Raw genomic sequence first — 17,968 nt, 5'->3', positions numbered from 1 at the left:
CAACTTTCTTCCTCCCACCACCACCAGTAGTCTTGCTTCCCAGCTTAGTGAAAATCCACCCTAGGCTTGATTTCTCCCACAGTTTTCTCTGCCCCCTCTCGAGGGTGGGAACCCCCCAGTTTTCTCTGCCCCCTCACGAGGGTGGGAACACCCCAGTTTTTCTTATGTTTCATTATTTTTATTAAATCCTATATAATAATTTGCACCTCCATCTGGCTGCTTGGGTTCGTAACCGAGTTCCTATTGGTCCGCCCTGGGGATGACATCACAGGGTGGACCAATGGGAACTGAGAGGGAAGGGAACCCAGCAGCAGCCACCAGAGGTGAGAAACCAAACGCCACCCCGAGTTTCATGATCCCCCAACCTCCCTTCCTCTCTCCTTCCCTCCTTCCACTCCTGATGTCCGACTTCCGGGCCCAGAGACCTGAGGGGGGTCCTCAGACCAGATACAGGGGGGGGGCCTGTAATTCACATGACAGGGAGGGAGGCTGGAGGCTAAGCTGCAACTGCGAGGAATACCTTTCATTTCTGTCAGAAACGGGCCTTTTTTACTAGTTATATATATTATTCAACTCATAGAGCAATAATACAAGAAACTGGAAATGCCACATAAAATATTCAAAGTTATCCATAACTGAAATATATTCAACACTTTCATCCACTATACATTAGGTAAATTGGATCCAAGAAAGGAAAAAAATAATACTTTACATTGTATCTAGGAAATAATTAATAGATTAATGCTACCCAGGTAGCCTACTCCAAGCTGTCTTATAGTGTACATCTGTGTCTAGACAATTAACATTAACCTCTTCTTTAGACTGCAAAAAGTCTTCTAACTGCTTGGGGTCAAAGAACTGAAATTGCTTAGACTGAAATAATATATGGCAAATACAAGGAAATTTAAGTACAAAATTTGCACCTAATGCCAAAGTCCTTGGACGCAAAACCAAAAAGTCTTTACGCCTTTTCTGTGTTTCTGTAGACAAATCTGGATAAATACTTATTTTAGACCCTAAGAATAGAGAATCCAAATGACGAAAGGAAAGTCTCAGTACTGCATCTCGATCCATCTCCAGAGCAAAGAAAACCACCACAGTAGTTCTCTGAGTAATTACCTCTAATGAGGATTCCAAAAAAGATGTGAGATTCATAGCATCTCCTACTTGGGTTTGAGAAGTTTCAGGCAAAGATTTTGCATTAGGTTGTAAATACTGCGCCCGAGTTATAGGAGGCAAAGAATCCTCAACCATACCTAGTATTTCCACCAAATTTTTTTTTACCATCTCTATAGGTGTAATTAAAGGTGATCTAGGGAAATTCATCAGTCTCAAATTAAGCCTCCTAGATTGATTTTCTAACTATTCTAAATGGTGAAAGGTAAAGTTTCTTTCTTTAATTGAGACTTGTTCCACAGATTCTAATTTTTGAATTTTCTCATTTAAAAGTTTCAATTCAGAGGATTGTTGAGCAGTTGCCTGTGCCTGGATAATGGCTGCTTCAGATAATACCTTAATTTCACTAGTGTTTTTAATTATCAATACTTGTAAAGAAGATTGAATGTTAAATGTCAGGTCCCAGAGTGACTCCATTGTCACTATGGCTGGTTTTACTATAGTCCCCGAAGAAAAAACAGGAAGGGAGTCTCAATAGACTGTTTCAAAGTACTCACTATCTGTGATGGCAATATTTGTATTGCTAGTTGTTCTTCCAGCCTGGTGCTCCTAACCGTTTCTCCCACAAGCAGGGTTGTCTTCTTGGTCACCACTGCCACCAAGTCATCAACCTTAGGGAGCATGATTTCTAAGTCCTCCTGGGATACTGCATACAAGCGAAACATAGCCTTAACCACTCTCAGGCTGCCATCTGGTGTAGCATGGCCTCATGTTCCAGAAAGGACTTGGGTGGCTTTTTGGTGCTGGCCATCATAGATTAGAAGAGAAGTAGAAGAAGAAATGTTTAATACCTCCAGCACTTTAGTAATGGAGGGAAGTACTTCCCTATGAAACATCCTAACAGCCATAGAGTTATCCACTAACAGCTCCTCTTCCTCCAGGACCTCAGGCAACCCAGAATGCACAGAAGCTGAGATGTCACCCTCAGAGGGAACAGGGGAAGGAGGAGAAGTAGAGAGCACCTCTGAAGTGGAATCCAAGTGCCTCCTTTTAGGGCAGCCTCCCTGGAACAGTCTAGCCCAGAGCCAGACCTCTTAAGCAAGAAAGTCTGATGCGTTAATAAAACAAACTCTGGGGGAAAAATGCATGTTGGATTCAGAAGCAGGAATGAAAGCAGCAGCAGCAGCCTAAGACCTCCTCCAAAGCCCTAACCGAACAGCCCACTTGCTCTCAAGTCTCTGGGGAAGAATTTACACCCAATCTGCAATTACTCGAAATGGCCGCTGGCACCTCCAAGAGTGTGGGATCAGAGACAGAGGCTTGCGAGGGAGGCGATGAGTGTGAATTCAAAGTCCTCACCACTGAAATCCTGTCCCCCTGAACATGCTGAACAGACTCCCGATGATGCTCTCCACAATTCACAGCAGGAGAAGCACAACTGTTTCAGCCACCATAAGGGAAAAGTCTGCTAATGAAATCCCAACGACAATAAGAAGTGGCATAAGGAATGTCATGTCAAATGCAAAGCGCTGATAAGGAAAGCTAAGAGGGACTTCGAAAAAAAGATTGCGTTGGAGGCAAAAACACATAGTAAAATTTTTTTAGGTATATTAAAAGCAGGAAGCCGGCAAAAGAATCAGTTGGACCGCTAGATGGCCGAGGAGTAAAAGGGGCGATCATGGAAGACAAAACCGTAGCGGAGAGATTAAATTAATTCTTTGCTTCGGTCTTCACTAAGGAAGATTTGGGGGGGGGAGATACCGGTGCCGGAAATGGTATTCGAAGCTGACGAGTCAGAGAAACTTAATAAATTCTCTGTAAACCTGGAGGATGTAATGGGGCAGTTCTACAAACTGAAGAGTAGCAAATCTCCTGGACCGGATGGTATTCATCCCAGAGTACTGATAAAACTGAAAAATTAGTTTGCGGAGCTATTGTTAGAAATATGTAATTTATCCTTAAAAATCGAGCGTGGTACCGGAAGATTGGAGGGTGGCCAATGTAACACCGATTTTTAAAAAAGGTTCCAGAGGAGATCCAGGAAATTATAGACCGGTGAGTCTGACATCGGTGCCAGGCAAAATGGTAGAGATTATTATTAAGAACAAAATTACAGAGCATATTCAAAAGCATGGATTAATGAGACAAAGTCAACATGGATTTAGTGAAGGGAAATCTTGCCTCACCAGGGGTGAACAAACATGTGGATAAAGGGGAGCCGGTTGATATTGTGTATCTGGATTTTCAGAAGGCGTTTGACAAAGTACCTCATGAAAGACTCCAGAGGATACTGGAGAATCATGGGATAGGAGGTAGTGTTCTATTGTGGATTAAAAACTGGTTAAAAGATAGAAAACAGAGAGTAGGGTTAAAAGGTCAGTATTCTCAATGGAGAAGAGTAGTTAGTGGGGTTCCCCAGGGCTCTGTGCTGGGACTGCTGCTTTTTAACATATTTATAAATGACCTAGAAATGGGAGTAACTACTGAGGTAATTAAATTTGCTGATGACACAAAGTTTTCAAAGTCGTTAAATCGCGGGAGGATTGTGAAAAATTACAAGAGGACCTTACGAGACTGGGAGACTGGGTGTCTAAATGGCAGATGACGTTTAATGTCAGCAAGTGCAAAGTGATGCATGTGGGAAAGAGGAACCCGAATTATAGCTATGTCATGCAAGGTTCCACGTTAGGAATCACGGACCAAGAAAGGGATCTAGGTGTTGTTGTCGATGATATGTTGAAACCTTCTGCTCAGTGTGCTGCTGCAGCTAAGAAAGCAAATAGAATGTTAGATATTATTAGGAAAGGAATGGAAAACAAAAATGAGGATGTTATAATGCCTTTGTATCGCTCCATGGTGCGACCGCAGCTCAAATATTGTGTTCAATTCTGGTTGCTGCATCTCAAAAAAAGATATAGTGGAATTAGAAAAGGTGCAGAGAAGGGCGACGAAAATGATTAAGGGGATGGAACGACTTCCCTATGGAGGAAAGGCTAAAGCGGCTGGGGCTCTTCAGCTTGGAGAAAAGGCAGCTGAGGGGAGATATGATAGAGGTCTATAAAATAATGAGTGGAGTTGAACGGGTAGATGTGAAGCGTCTGTTCACGCTTTCCAAAAATACTAGGACTAGGGGGCATGCAATGAAGCTACAATGTAGTAAATTTAAAACGAATTGGAGAAAATGTTTCTTCACTCAACGTGTAATAAAACTCTGGAATTCGTTGCCAGAGAATGTGGTAAAGGCGGTTAGCTTAGCGGAGTTTAAAAAAGGTTTGGACGGCTTTCTAAAGGAAAAGTCCATAGACCGTTATTAAATGAACTTGGGGAAAATCCACTATTTCTGGGATAAGCAGTATAAAATGTTTTTTACATTTTTGGGATCTTGCTGGGTATTTGTGACCTGGATTGGCCACTATTGGAAACAGGATGCTGGGGTCGATGGACCTTTGGTCTTTCCCAGTATGGCAATACTTATGTACTCGCCCCTCCCTCCCCCATGCTGATAGCAGTGACAACTGAAGCAGTAACTCTGAGGAATTGCTGGATTTTTCAAAGGATAATTAAATCCCCCAACTGAAGCAGAGCACCGACTCCTGCCAGAAATGGTACCTTGTCACAACCCTCCATACAATGTGAGGAAGGAAAAGGTCAAGATCGTGGCAGAAGGAAAAAGGGAGGGGGAAAGGATCTGCCACCACCAGGAATCCCAAAACTGGCCCCAGCACCAGCAGAAGCCTTAACCCCTCCCCCCCCCCCCCCCCCCCCACACACCTCCCAAAGCTCAACTGGAACAGGAGCTGAACTGCAGCAATGAATCCAGAAGCTTATGAGAGACCTTCACCACCTGGTGATACAGCAGATACTGCATCACCAGGAGACTTACTCTCCTATATGACTCAGTTCAGTTTTGCACTCTTATCGCCACCTGCTGGTTGATGGTCATAACCCTTAAGTTTCTGGATTCGTCTGCTCCGATGCCAAGGAAATAAATATTTGTACAAAAGAATTACACAAACCCAAGAAGCCATGCTCTACATGCTATGCAACACCAGAGAAATGGAAATATAGTAGAGTTTCGCTTATACAACGCTCTGGATTATCCAACACACCTTGGTGCCATCACAGCACTGTCACTGAGATGCACGCAAGTTTCTCTCTTTCCTGGCATCATGTTCAGTTAAAAGGCAGCAATGTTAGGTAAGATTCTTGGACACATTTAAGTTTTAACTCTTTTACTGCTTCCTCTTCTGAAACATACATTCAGTATACTTTTATTTTACCCCTCATCCACTTTTTCTGTATTATCCAACAACTATTTACATCAGATAATCAAGACTCTACTGTAGTAATGCATTTCACACCAGTAGTATGTAAAATGTAAAGATATCAAATGTAAATTCCAAAAACTGACTTACTCCCAAATCAATAAACAGAAAAAAAAAATCTTTTTTCTACCTTTGTTGTCTGGCTATTTTATATTTTTCTAATTTTCTCACTCCCCAGTCTCTGGTTTCTGCTTCCCTCTGTCTTCTATTACAGGGTTTCCTGTTCATCTGCCATGTCTTTTCTCTCTGCCAATCTTCATTTCCACCATTACGTCCATTTCCGGCATTGGTCTTTCATTTTCAGCTTTCTTCCTTGGGTGGGGTTTTTTTTTTTTTTGCGCTTTTCTCTCTACTCAGATTTTACCCCTCCTTTTCATTATTCAGTTTCCTTTTTTTTTTTTTTTTTACAGCATTTCCCATATCTCTCTCCAACACCTATACCAAGTGTCTAGCATCTCCCCTTCTCTTCTCTTCCCCAGTAGTAGGGCTGGCCCTATCAGAAGCCTATATCCCATTTTCTTAGCACCACAGAAGTGAATTACAAGAAATACACTAAAATCAAGCTACTTATCTTTAACAGCTGTTCTCCACAGACAGCAGTACAGAAGTCCTCACAAATGGAGTGGAAAAGTAGCCCAATGGTTAGTGCAATGAGCTGAGAATCTGAGGAACCAGATTCTATTCCCACTGTACCTTCTTGTCACACTGGGCAAGTCAGTTAACCCTCCACTGCCCAAGGTACAAATCTTAAATTGAGAACCCCCTACATATAAATGGGATTGACATCACACGATACCTCAGATCCATATGTAGTTTATAATGGGAGGTAAAGATCTTGAGTCCCCCCTCCCCCCCCTCAACACCCAGGGTCAAGCAGCATAGCAAGTCCTCACCAGTGGGATTTCACAGCTAAAGTCTGCTTTTAAACAAAATTAAAAAGCTAAAAATTGGGGGGGGGGGGGGGGGGGGGGGAAGAAAAAAATCACACTACCAATGGAAAAGTGTATTTTCTTGATGACCTTTTTATTTATTTTTTAAAGTCAGCATGTAAATTATAAAAATGGGCCTAGGAGGAAGAGTTGAATTCTAAACCTCAAAGAGATTTTGCAAGACAGACTAATCAAACCTACTCTCTTATTGGGAATCTCTTTCCAATCTATGAGATGAGAATGTATGGACTGAAGTCCGTATCACAGCCTTGCAAATCTACATAAAAGCTAATCTTCACTGATTAACGTGACCATCGGGCTCATTTTCGACACAAATCAGAAGATGGACGTCCTTCTCAAAGGGTCATCCAAATCGGTATAATTGAAAGCCGATTTTGGACGTCCCCAACTGCACTCCGTCGCAGGGACGGCCAAAGTTAATAGGGGCATGTCGGAGCCATAGCGAAGGCGGGACTTGGGTGTGCCTAACACTTGGACGTCTTTGACCCATAATGGAAAAAAAGGATGTCACTGACAAGCACTTGGACATTTTCACCCGGACCTGATTTTCTTACTACTAAGGCACAAAAAGGTGCCCAAAATGACCAGATGACCACCGGACGGAATCGGGGATGACCTCCCGTTACTCCCCCAGTGGTCACCAAACCCCTCCCACCCTCAAAAAACATCTTTAAAAATATGTCGTACCAGCCTCAGATGTCATACTCGAGTCCGTGACAGCAGTATGCAGGTCCCTGGAGCAGTTTTAGTGGGTGCAGTGCACTTCTGACAGGCGGACCCAGCCCTATCCCCCCCACCTGTTACATATTTGGAGAAAAACAGCGAGCCCTCCAAAACCCACCACAAACCCACTGTACCCACATCTAGGTGCCCCCCCTTCACTCATAAGGTCTATGGTAGTGGTGTACAGTTGTGGGTAGTGGGTTTTGGAGGGCTCAGCACACAAGGTAAGGGAGCTATGTTCCTGGGAGCAATTTATGAAGTCCACTCCAGTGCCCCCTAGGGTACCTGGTTGGTGTCCTGGCATGTCAGGGGGACCAGTGCACTACAAATGCTGGCTCCTTCCATGACCAAATGGCTTGCATTTGGTTGTTTCTGAGATAGACATCCTTGGTTTCGAAAATCGCCGAAAATCAGAAACATCCATGTCTAGGGACGACCAAATACCTGACGGTATTTTCGAAACGAAAGATGGACATCCATCTTGTTTCGAAAAAACGTGTTTCCCTGCCCCTGGATCAGGACGTTTTGCGAGGACGTCCAAATCAAAGTTTGGACGTTCCTTTCAAAAATGCCTCTCTACGGCTCCTATGGTGGGGGACTTAATATGACCCCCTTGGTACAGGCCTGCTCAGAAAAACACAAAAAGGTGCAATCTACTAGCCCAGTGGTTCCCAAACCTGATCCTGGACGTACCCCAGCCAGTCAGGTTTTCAGGATAACCATAATGAATATTCATGAGACAGATTTGCATGCAAAGGAGTACTTCCAGCGACATGAATATATGGAATAGAAACAGCTGAAGGCAACTTTACAAAGGCCAAGTCAAATATTCCATAATTGCTTTCATTGTTGAGAGGAGTCAAGTTGGTAATCATTTCACAAATTCAACTTAAAGGACCAGACTGAGATACGTGAACTGATGTAACTAGTATTACTGGAAGAAATGATAATGGAGGATATACCAATTGTCTATATAAAACGCACCTCCAACGTTCGAATGAAGCCTCTGTTAGCCAAGTGAAGGGGGTGAGATCGCATTGTGTCTGCCCCGCCCACGCGTCAAACGTGATGACGTCGAGGGCGGAGCAATGACACTCAACCAATCGCAACGCTCAGCAGCGAAGCGTCAGGGAAGGAGGCGGCGCTCTCAACGTCTAGCCTTCCCTTCGCTGTGTTCCGCCTTCTTCTGATGTCAAGGATGACGTCAAAAGAAGGCGGAACACAGCGAAGGGAAACCTAGACGTCGGGAGCACCGCCTCCTTCCCTGACGCTTCGCTGCCGGTACCGCCACGGAGGTACATTTAAAAACAAGAAAAAAAAAAAAAACCATGTTGGGGGGAGCGAAGAGGGTGGCCACAAAAGAAAAACAATGGGAGCGGGAGGGCAGGGGAGAAACGACACCATGGATGCGAAGGGGGGGGGGGGAGAAGAGGGCGGCCCAGGCTGGGAGTGGGACATGGGAGAGAGAGGAGCATGGATGCAAGGGGGGGTCATGGAAGGGAGACAGGGGACTTGCTGGAAAAGGATGAATGGAGGCGGCAGGGGACAGAGGAGCATGGATGGGCATGGATTGGGAGGGCAGGGCTCAGGGAGAGAGGCCAATTGCTGGAAAGGGATGAATGGAGGGGGCAGGGGACAGAGGAGCATGGATGGGCATGGATTGGGAGGGCAGGACTCAGGGAGAGAGGGAAATTGCTGGATAGGGATGAATAGAGGGGACAGATGGGCATGGATGGATATGGATTGCAGGGCAGGCCTCAGGGAGACAGGGCAATTGCTGGATAGGGAAAAATGGAGGGGCCAGGTGACAGATGAGCATGGATGGGCATGGATTGGAAGGGCAGGACTCAGGGAGACGGGAATTGCTGAATAGGGATGAATGGAGGGGACAGATGGGCATGGATGGATATGGATTGCAGGGCAGGCCTCAGGCAGAGAGGGGAAATGCTGGATAGGGAAAAATGGAGGGGCCAGGTGACAGATGAGCATGGATGGGCATGGATTGGAAGGGCAGGACTCAGGGAGAGGGGAATTGCTGGATAGGGATGAATGGAGGGCACAGATGGGCTTGGATGCATATGGATTGCAGGGCAGACCTCAGGGAGACAGCGGAATTGCTGGATAGGGATGAATGGAGGGGCCAGGTGACAGAGGAGCATGGATTGGACTCACACTTTCACTCTGACTCTCAAACACTCACTCTCACATACACTCTCCCAAACACACACACTCCGAGGAAAACCTTGCTAGCGCCCGTTTCATTTGTGTCAGAAACGGGCCTTTTTTACTAGTCTCAACATAAATAATGATTTTGTGTGTGTGATTTTAGTTTAGAAATATTGTTTTGCGAGTATTTTTGATATGTGAATAAAGTGAAAGACCATAATACATGAATATTCATTGTGGATAGTCCGAAAACCTGACTAGTCGGGGTACCTCCAGGACCAGGTTTGGGAACCACTCAGACAATATGTATTTGACAATACCAATTCCAGGCTTACTGGGATCAAAAGACACAAAAAGCTGGAAAGCTTTCTAAGAGCCTTCAACTGCTACTAACAGAAGGCCAAGGCCATCTGAAATCCAACATGTGCAAAACATGTTTGCCATTGTGTGAATGAGGTCTACAGAAAAAAGTTGGCAGACAAAATTAAACGATTGTGATAACCAAAACCAAACAAACATTCTGACAGAACAGCCTAACAGCACTGAAGTCAGTGAAAACAGTGGACATGGAAAAATAAATACTAACACCCCCCCACCCCACCCCCGACAAGAAAATCTAAAAGACAAGAACTTGTAAGAAGAGGTCAAGTGTTGAACAAGGAGTCCCTTCTAAGACATGTATGTGAACATTTTCTAGGTAGTAGAGGGCTCATTTTCTGTCTCTATAGGTATCTGAGGAAGGGCCTGTGGACATATTATTTACATAATGTGAACTAGAAGAGGGAACCAGGGGTTCAATATCAGGAGCATGTGTGGGATACAATGGAGAAAGCTCTGGCCAAGAATTCAATGGTGTTAACATAAAAGAATTAAATTAAGGTTTTATATCGGTGGTATCTTACTCCTGTAAGACTTCATCAGCTCTTTCCCAGGGTCTCCAAGTGTTGGAGACAATGTGAGAAGACTGGTACAAAGAGTCACATTTGGTTTAACTGTACAAAATCAAGCTTATTGGAGGGCTATTCAACATAGGCTGCAACTGGATAGGGCACTCCACATCATGGGACCCAGGCATTTATCTTTTTAACAAAACTCCCTTAGGTTTGACTCGGAGACAACTGAAACTAGTAAAACACGTTCTGAATGCTGCTCAGCTAACCTTGCAGGCTTTTAACTCCTAATCCTTACTCACTTGTTCAGTACCCATGTTTTATCATTCCCACCTTAATAATTCCCTTATCTCTTATTTGTTCTATTTGTCTGTCCTAATTAGATTGTAAGCTCTGTCGAGCAAGGACTGTCTCTTTATGTCCAGTGTACAGCGCTGCGTACATCTAGTAACACTATAGAAATGATAAATAGTAGCAGTAGTAATATCACTGATTGGAAAATGTTTCAACCACATCACTGATTAAATGGTTGACTGAACTTACTTGCTAAGTGTAGGCATACTTTATCAAAATGGGAGAGGATATAGTTATGTCCAACTACTCTTATTGAGCTCATTTTCTTTCCCCACATTTAAGCTGAGAGTATTTTTCTTCTTCATCAGAGGGCCAACAAAGCTGATTTTGTAGAATTATGAGCACAAGTTATGCACTATGGAATGGGTGAAAAGGCCAGAGATTGATAAATCTGTATGACTCTGGAATCTATCAGAGATTGACGAGCCTGCATGACTCTGGAATTTATAGCCTATTCTGACACCCTTAGGGGGGCAAGCAGGCCTGGGAAAAAAACTAATGTAAACAAACAGGAAGAATGTTGTCTAACAGCTTAAGGAAACCAGATGCTGGAAATCAGATAATAATCTGTGAGAAGGATATTTTGCAGAAAAAGTCTTGTAAATCATTGTCTGAAACAAACGATATAAGCAGCTGAATCAGAATAATATTTTGGACATGCAAACAGAAAACATCTCGTTATGTAACTGTTGATCTCTCATGAGAAACTATTGTATTTGGTAAGTGAATAAAATTGACTCTCTCATATGCATGTAGCTTTGGTTTCTTTTACCGCTCCTAGTTGAGAATGGCTGGTTCATGCTAATTTGGGAAGGAATACAAGCAGCCTAAAAACAATTTCAATTAGGTATTTTGCTTTCCCTGTTCCTGTTGTTTAGGTTATTCGGGAATTGGGGGGGGGGGAGGGGTTACTATAGCATTCTCTTTAAATGACAAGAGGTGGGGGATTTTGCTGGTTATTGTTTGCTGTATCCTGTTCTTCTTTATTTTCTTTTAAAATTTAAAGGACATGTGCACTTGTGTCTGGCTTTATTACATTGTCATTCCTTTTTGCAATGCCATATATTAAACTGCTTTGTACAAAGGTTACTGTATCTTTTGAGTGTTTTACATTGGAATTTTAAGAAAGATCTCTTAAAAAAAAAAACTTACTATAAAAGGTGCAGTGCTTAAAGGGTGGGGGCGAAAAAGACATTTTTTGACCACTTTCAATTTTCAAGTGTGGCAAGGGAGAAGGGGAGGAAGGAGAAGACAGACAGGAGTTGTTCAGTCACCCTTTGCTTCCACTGTAACAGGTGAGGGGGCTTAGAGGGCAGGTGCGGCCTAGTAGTAAACTGCAAGATTTTACACCTTTCTCCTTCCCGGAATGGAGTGTTCCATTCACGCTTAAGGTCAGGAGAAGTGCAGTACTTCAAGAACTTTGTACAAGATGGTGTCAATCTCCAAAGCTAGAGTGAAGAAAACAGGGTTATCAATTCCATTTTTTTTTTGCATACTTCCAATTGAGATTCTAATGAGGAGCTCTACTTTGTGGGACCTTGAGAGGAATCCAAAGGGAGGTTGGGGTCAAAACATATTGTTTCATAGCGGAAGTTGCAGAAAGTTATTCTTAAGGTTGTACAAGGAATTAAAGGTGATCAGGAATTGGTGGAAAGGATCCAGCAAAAAGCATATACTCTGAGATCGCTCCTTTATAGATCAGGAATGGGCTAAGGTAAATTTGTGATCAAATGGTCTTGGGCAAGAAATTTATAAAAATCTGCATTTTAAAGAAATATACAGGTTATATGCAAGCCCAGAACAGCTGTTTGCCATGAGAAAGTGAGAGGTAGCTTTATGCTGGCATAGATGAAAGCAAAAAATGAAGATACATACCTGTAGCAGGTATTCTCCGAGGACAGCAGGCTGATTGTTCTCAAGATTGGGTGATGTCCACGGCAGCCCCCACGAACGGAAATCTTCCTAGCAACAAAGCTTGCTAGAGCCTTTGAGCGCACGCGGGCGCGGCCATCTTCCCGCTCGTTGCGCGAGAGTCCCGACAGTTCAATAAAGCAAACAAGGACAAAGACAACTCCAAAGGGGAGGTGGGTGGGTATGTGAGAACAATCAGCCTGCTGTCCTCGGAGAATACCTGCTACAGGTATGTATCTTCATTTTCTCTGAGGACAAGCAGACTGCTTGTTCTCACGACTGGGGTATCCCTAGCCCCCAGGCTCACTCAAAACAAAGAAAGGTCAATTGGGCCTTGCAACAGCGAGGACATAACAAGGATTGACCTACGAAGAAACATCTGAGAGTGCAGCCTGGAACAGAACAAAAATGGTTCTAGGAGGGTGGAGCTGGATTCTAAACCCCGAACAGATTCTGCAGCACCGACTGCCCAAACCGACTGTCGCGTTGGGTATCCTGCTGAAGGCAGTAGTGAGAAGTGAATGTGTGGATTGATGACCACGTCGCAGCCTTACAAATCTCTTCTACAGTGGCTGACTTCAAGTGGGCCACTGACGCTGCCATGGCTCGAACACTATGAGCCGTGATATGACCCTCAAGAGTCAGTCCAGCTTAGGCATAAGTGAAGGAAATGCAATCTGCTAGCCAATTGGAAATGGTGCGTTTCCCCACAGCAACTCCCCTTCTGTTAGGATCAAAAGAAACAAACATTTGGGCGGACTGTCTGAAGGGGCTTGTCCGCTCCACATAGAAGGCCAATGCTCTCTTGCAGTCCAATGTATGCAACTGACGTTCAGCAGGGTGGGTATGAGGACGGGGAAAGAATGTTGGCAAGACAATTGACTGGTTAAGATGGAACCCCGACACCACCTTCGGCAAGAACTTAGGGTGAGTGCGGAGGACTACTCTGTTATGATGAAATTTAGTATACGGAGTGTGGGCTACCAAGGCTTTAAGCTCACTGACTCTACGAGCTGAAGTAACAGCCACCAGGAAAATGACCTTTTAGGTCAAATACTTCAGATGGCAGGAATTCAGTGGCTCAAAAGGAGGTTTCAACAGCTGGGTGAGAACGACATTGAGATCCCATGACACTGGTGGAGGTTTGACGGGGGCTTTGACAAAAGCAAACCTCTCATGAAACGAACAACTAAAGGCTGTCCAGAGATGGGCTTACCTTCTACATGATAATGAAAAGCACTAATAGCAGTAAGGTGAACTCTTACGGAGTTGGTCTTGAGACAAGACTCTGATAAATGTAGAAGGTATTCAAGCAGGGTCTGTGTAGGACAAGAGCGAGGATCTAGGACCTTGCTGTCACACCAGACGACAAACCTCCTCCATTTAAAAAAGTAACACCTCTTCGTGGAATCTTTCCTGGAAGCAAGACTCAGGAGACACCCTCAGAAAGACCCAAGGAGGCGAAGTCTACGCTCTCAACATCCAGGCCGAGAGAGCCAGAGACTGGAGGTTGGGATGTAGAAGCTCCCCCTTGTTCTGAGTGATGAGGGTTGGAAAACACTCCAATCTCTACAGTTCTTCGGAGGACAACTCCAGAAGAAGAGGGAACCAAATCTGACGTGGCCAAAAGGGCACAATCAGAATCATGGTTCCGCGGTCTTGCTTGAGTTTCAAAGTCTTCCCTACTACAGATATGGGAGGATACGCATACAGAAGGCCCTGCCCCCAATGAAGAAGAAAGGCATCTGATGCTAGTCTGTCGTGTGTCTGAAGTCTGGAACAGAACTGAGGAACCTTGTGATTGAGCTGAATAGCAAAAAGATCCACCAAGGGGGTGCCCCACACTTGGAAGATCCTGCGTACCACGCCCGAGTTGAGCGACCACTCGTGAGGTTGCATTATCTTGCTCAATCTGTCGGCCAGAGATCTGGTACCCCCCTGCTTGTTGATGTAGCACATGGCAACCTGATTGTCTGTCCGAATTTGAATGATTTGTTATTATAACCAATCTCTTTAGAGCGTTCCAGGAGGTTGATTTGAAGACCTTTTTCCTGGAGGGACCAAACTCCTTGAGTGTGAAGCCCATCGACATGGGCTTCCCAACCCAGAAGGGATGCAACAGTTGTCAGCATTTTTTGTGGCTGAGGAATTTGAAAGGGACGTCCCAAGACCAAATTGGATCGAACTGTCCACCACTGCAGGGAATTGTGAAAATTGATGGACAGCTGGATCGCATCCTCTAGATCCCCTGTGGCTTGATACCACTGAGAAGCTAGGGTCCATTGAGCTGACCTCATGTGAAGATGAGCCATGGGAGTCACATGAACTGATGAGGCCATATGGCCTAGAAGTCTCAACTTCTGCCGAGTTGTGATCTGCTGAGACACTCTGGCCATGGAGACAAGAGACAGAAGGTTGTCTGCCCTCGCCTCGGGGAGATAGGCATGAGCAGTCTGAGTCCAGCAGAGCTCCTATGAATTCTAGTTTCTGAATTGGAAGGAGATGGGACTTTGGGTAATTTATAACAAACCCGAGTAGCTCCAGAAGTTGAATAGTCATCTGTATAGACTGTAGAGCTCCTGCCTCTGAGGTGTTCTTCACCAGCCAATCATCAAGATAAGGGAACACGTGCACTCCCAGTCTACGTAGCAATGCTGCAACTACCGCTAGGCATTTTGTAAACACCCTGGGAAGCACACAATACTAGAAGTGCTGTGTTCCCAGACGGAATCGAAGATACTTCCTGTGAGCGGGAAGTATCGGGATGTGTGTATAAGCATCAAGTCCAGAGAGCATAGCCAATCGTTTTCCTGAATCATGGGAAGAAGGGTGCCCAGGGAAAGCATCCTGAACTTTTCTCGGACCAGAAATTTGTTCAGGGCCCTTAGGTCTAGGATGGGACGCATCCCCCGTTTGCTTTTGCACAAGGAAGTACCTGGAATAGAATCCCAGCCCTTCTTCCCCTGGTGGAACGGGCTCGATCACACTGGCACTGAGAAGGGCGGAGAGTTCCTCTGCAAATACCTGCCTGTGCTGGAAGCTGAAGGATTGAGCTCCCAGTGGGCAATTTGGAATTATGGAAATCAAACTGAGGGAATACCTGAACCGGACTATTTAAAGAACCCACCAATCAGAGGATATGAGAGGCCACCTTTGGTAAAAAAATTTTAGCCTCCCCCTGACCAGTAGATCGTCCGGCACAGGCACCTTTAGAGAGGCTATGCTCAGCCTGAGCCAGTGAAAAGCCCATCCCTTGCTTTTGCTGGGGAGCTGCAGGGGCCTGTCTGGGCGCACCCTGTTGACGCGAACGAGCGCGCTGGTGCCGAGCCTGAGAAGGCTGTCGGGAAGGTGGATTGTACCTACGCTTATTGTAAGCATAGGGAGCAGTCCTCCTTCCCCGGAAAAACAGTCTACCTGTTGAGGTAGATGCAGAAGGCGCCCGGTGGGTACGATTGTTCAGGTCAGAGGCACGCAGCCATGAGAGTCTGCGCATCACTATACCTTGAGCAGCGGATCTGGACGCAACATCAAAAGTATCGTAAACACCCCTGGAGAGGAATTTGTGACACGCCTTCAGCTGCCTGATCACCTCCTGAAAAGGCCTGGCGTGCTCCACAGGGAGCTTGTCCACCAAGTCTGCCAGTTGCTTCACATTGTTCCGCATGTGGATGCTCGTGTAGAGCTGGTAAGACTGAATTTTGGACACGAGCATAGAGGACTGATAGGCCTTCCACCCAAAAGAGTCCAGAGTTCTAGATTCTCGTCCCGGGGGCGCCAAGGCAAAATCCCTAGAACTCCTGGCTCTCTTGAGAGCGGAATCCACAACCATAGAGTCGTGCGGTAACTGCGTCCTCATCAACTCAGGTTCTCAGTGAATCCGATATTGGGACTCAGCTTTTTTGGGAATGGTGGGATTACTTAGTGGTTTCATCCAGTTCCTAAGCAATGTCTCCTTAAGGACATTATGCAAAGGGACAGTGGATGACTCCTTAGGTGGAGAAGGATAGTCAAGGACCTTGAGCATCTCAGTTCTGGGCTCATCCACAGACACCACAGGGAAGGGAATGCCCACAGACATTTCCCGGACAAATGAAGAGAAAGAAAGACTCTCCGATGACCCCTAGCAGAATAGCCTGCATTTTTAAAACTGGTGAGGCACAATGCTGGCGCAAATGTGGGTCCATAGGAACTTTTTGGCATATATGGTGGGACTGTCCAGTGATTCAACAGTTTTGGAGAAACCTACAAGCCCGATTGCAGGGAGGCCTAGGAGTTGCGGTCATCCTTAGTCCAGGCTTATGTTTGCTGAATATCCCACCACAGATGAGCCGTGGCTCGCAACACAATCTGATGGCTCATATTGTTACAGCAGCTAGGACTTTAATTGCAAGAATGTGGAAACAAACTGCGGTCCCGACGGTGGATCAGGTTTTGACTAAAGTGGACTACTGCTGTCTAATGGATAAACTTACTGCTTTACGGAGAGGTGGTATGATTCGGTTTCTAAAAACATGGACTGCATACATGGGGTGGAGGGGTTTATCAGTGTGATCTCTAGTGGAGGCGGTTGTCTTTGTTCTGGGATAAGATTTCTCCTTCTGAATACCCTGGAGGGAGGGGGGAGGGCAAAGGGATATTGTATAGTTCTGATGGGGATGTAAGGATATGCTGTTTAGGATGTGATGTTTATGATGTTTGTTTGATATGAAAATGCTAATAAACACACTTTCAAAAAAAAGAAAAAAAGAAAAAAAAAGAAAGATTCTCCTGGGGAGAAAGCTTTCCTTCTGGTGAAGGAGTAGGATCAGAGGGAAGACCACAAGACTCCTCAGAAGAGAAATATCTGGGATCCTCCTCTTCCTCCCACCCAGGAGGCATCCTCCTCGGTATCGGACAAGAGTTCTCTGACTGCAGTCCGAAACCGTGCCCGTCTCGACGCCAAGGAACCCCATCCTCGATGGCTATGCTGAGAAGTCAACTCCCATGCCGGCGGTGATGAAGCTCCCTCCAGTGATGTTGACGGGGAGTCGACCTGGGTGGCAGCAGACGCCGATACCGCAAGCGGTACTGGCGTCGGAGACCGCACCACAGGCATAGAGCCAGCCGCTGCTTCCATCACCGGTACCAAGGGCGCAAGCACCTCCGGTACCGGAACAGACTGATGCAGCAGCCCTTCCAGAAGACCTGGGAGAATGGCTCGGATGCGCTTGTCCAGAGTCTCTGCCAGGAAAGGCTGTGGGCCCGGTGCAGGAGTTGGAGGCAGAATCTGCAAAGGGCGAGGAGGCGGTACCGGGCTGTCCGAAGACCGATGCACCGACACCTCTTATATGGAGGGTGAGCGGTCCTCCCGGCGTCAACGCTTCACGGGTGCCGAATCCTTCGACGGCCTGGAGCTCCTGGTACCGTGTCTAGAAGGAGACTGATGGCGATGCTTCTTAGCCTTCGCTCGATGCACGTCATCGGTAGTCCTCGGTACCGACGAGGAGGACGTGGAATCCAAATGCCTCCTCGGGGTCGGGTCCGAAAGAGGTCG

General features: G+C 45.7%; 1 protein-coding gene across 1 annotated transcript in view; it reads right to left on the bottom strand.

Moving 5' to 3' along the window:
- The window catches only part of LOC115458681 (X-ray repair cross-complementing protein 5-like), a 106,502-nt gene that overhangs the window by 38,313 nt on the left and 50,221 nt on the right, over positions 1-17,968 (bottom strand).

This window comes from Microcaecilia unicolor, unplaced genomic scaffold (genome assembly GCF_901765095.1).
Source record: "Microcaecilia unicolor unplaced genomic scaffold, aMicUni1.1, whole genome shotgun sequence".
In the NCBI taxonomy this organism is placed as follows: Eukaryota; Metazoa; Chordata; class Amphibia; order Gymnophiona; family Siphonopidae; genus Microcaecilia; species Microcaecilia unicolor.
Note: the sequence above shows the minus strand (reverse complement) of the source record. Positions and strands in the feature narration are given on the sequence as shown.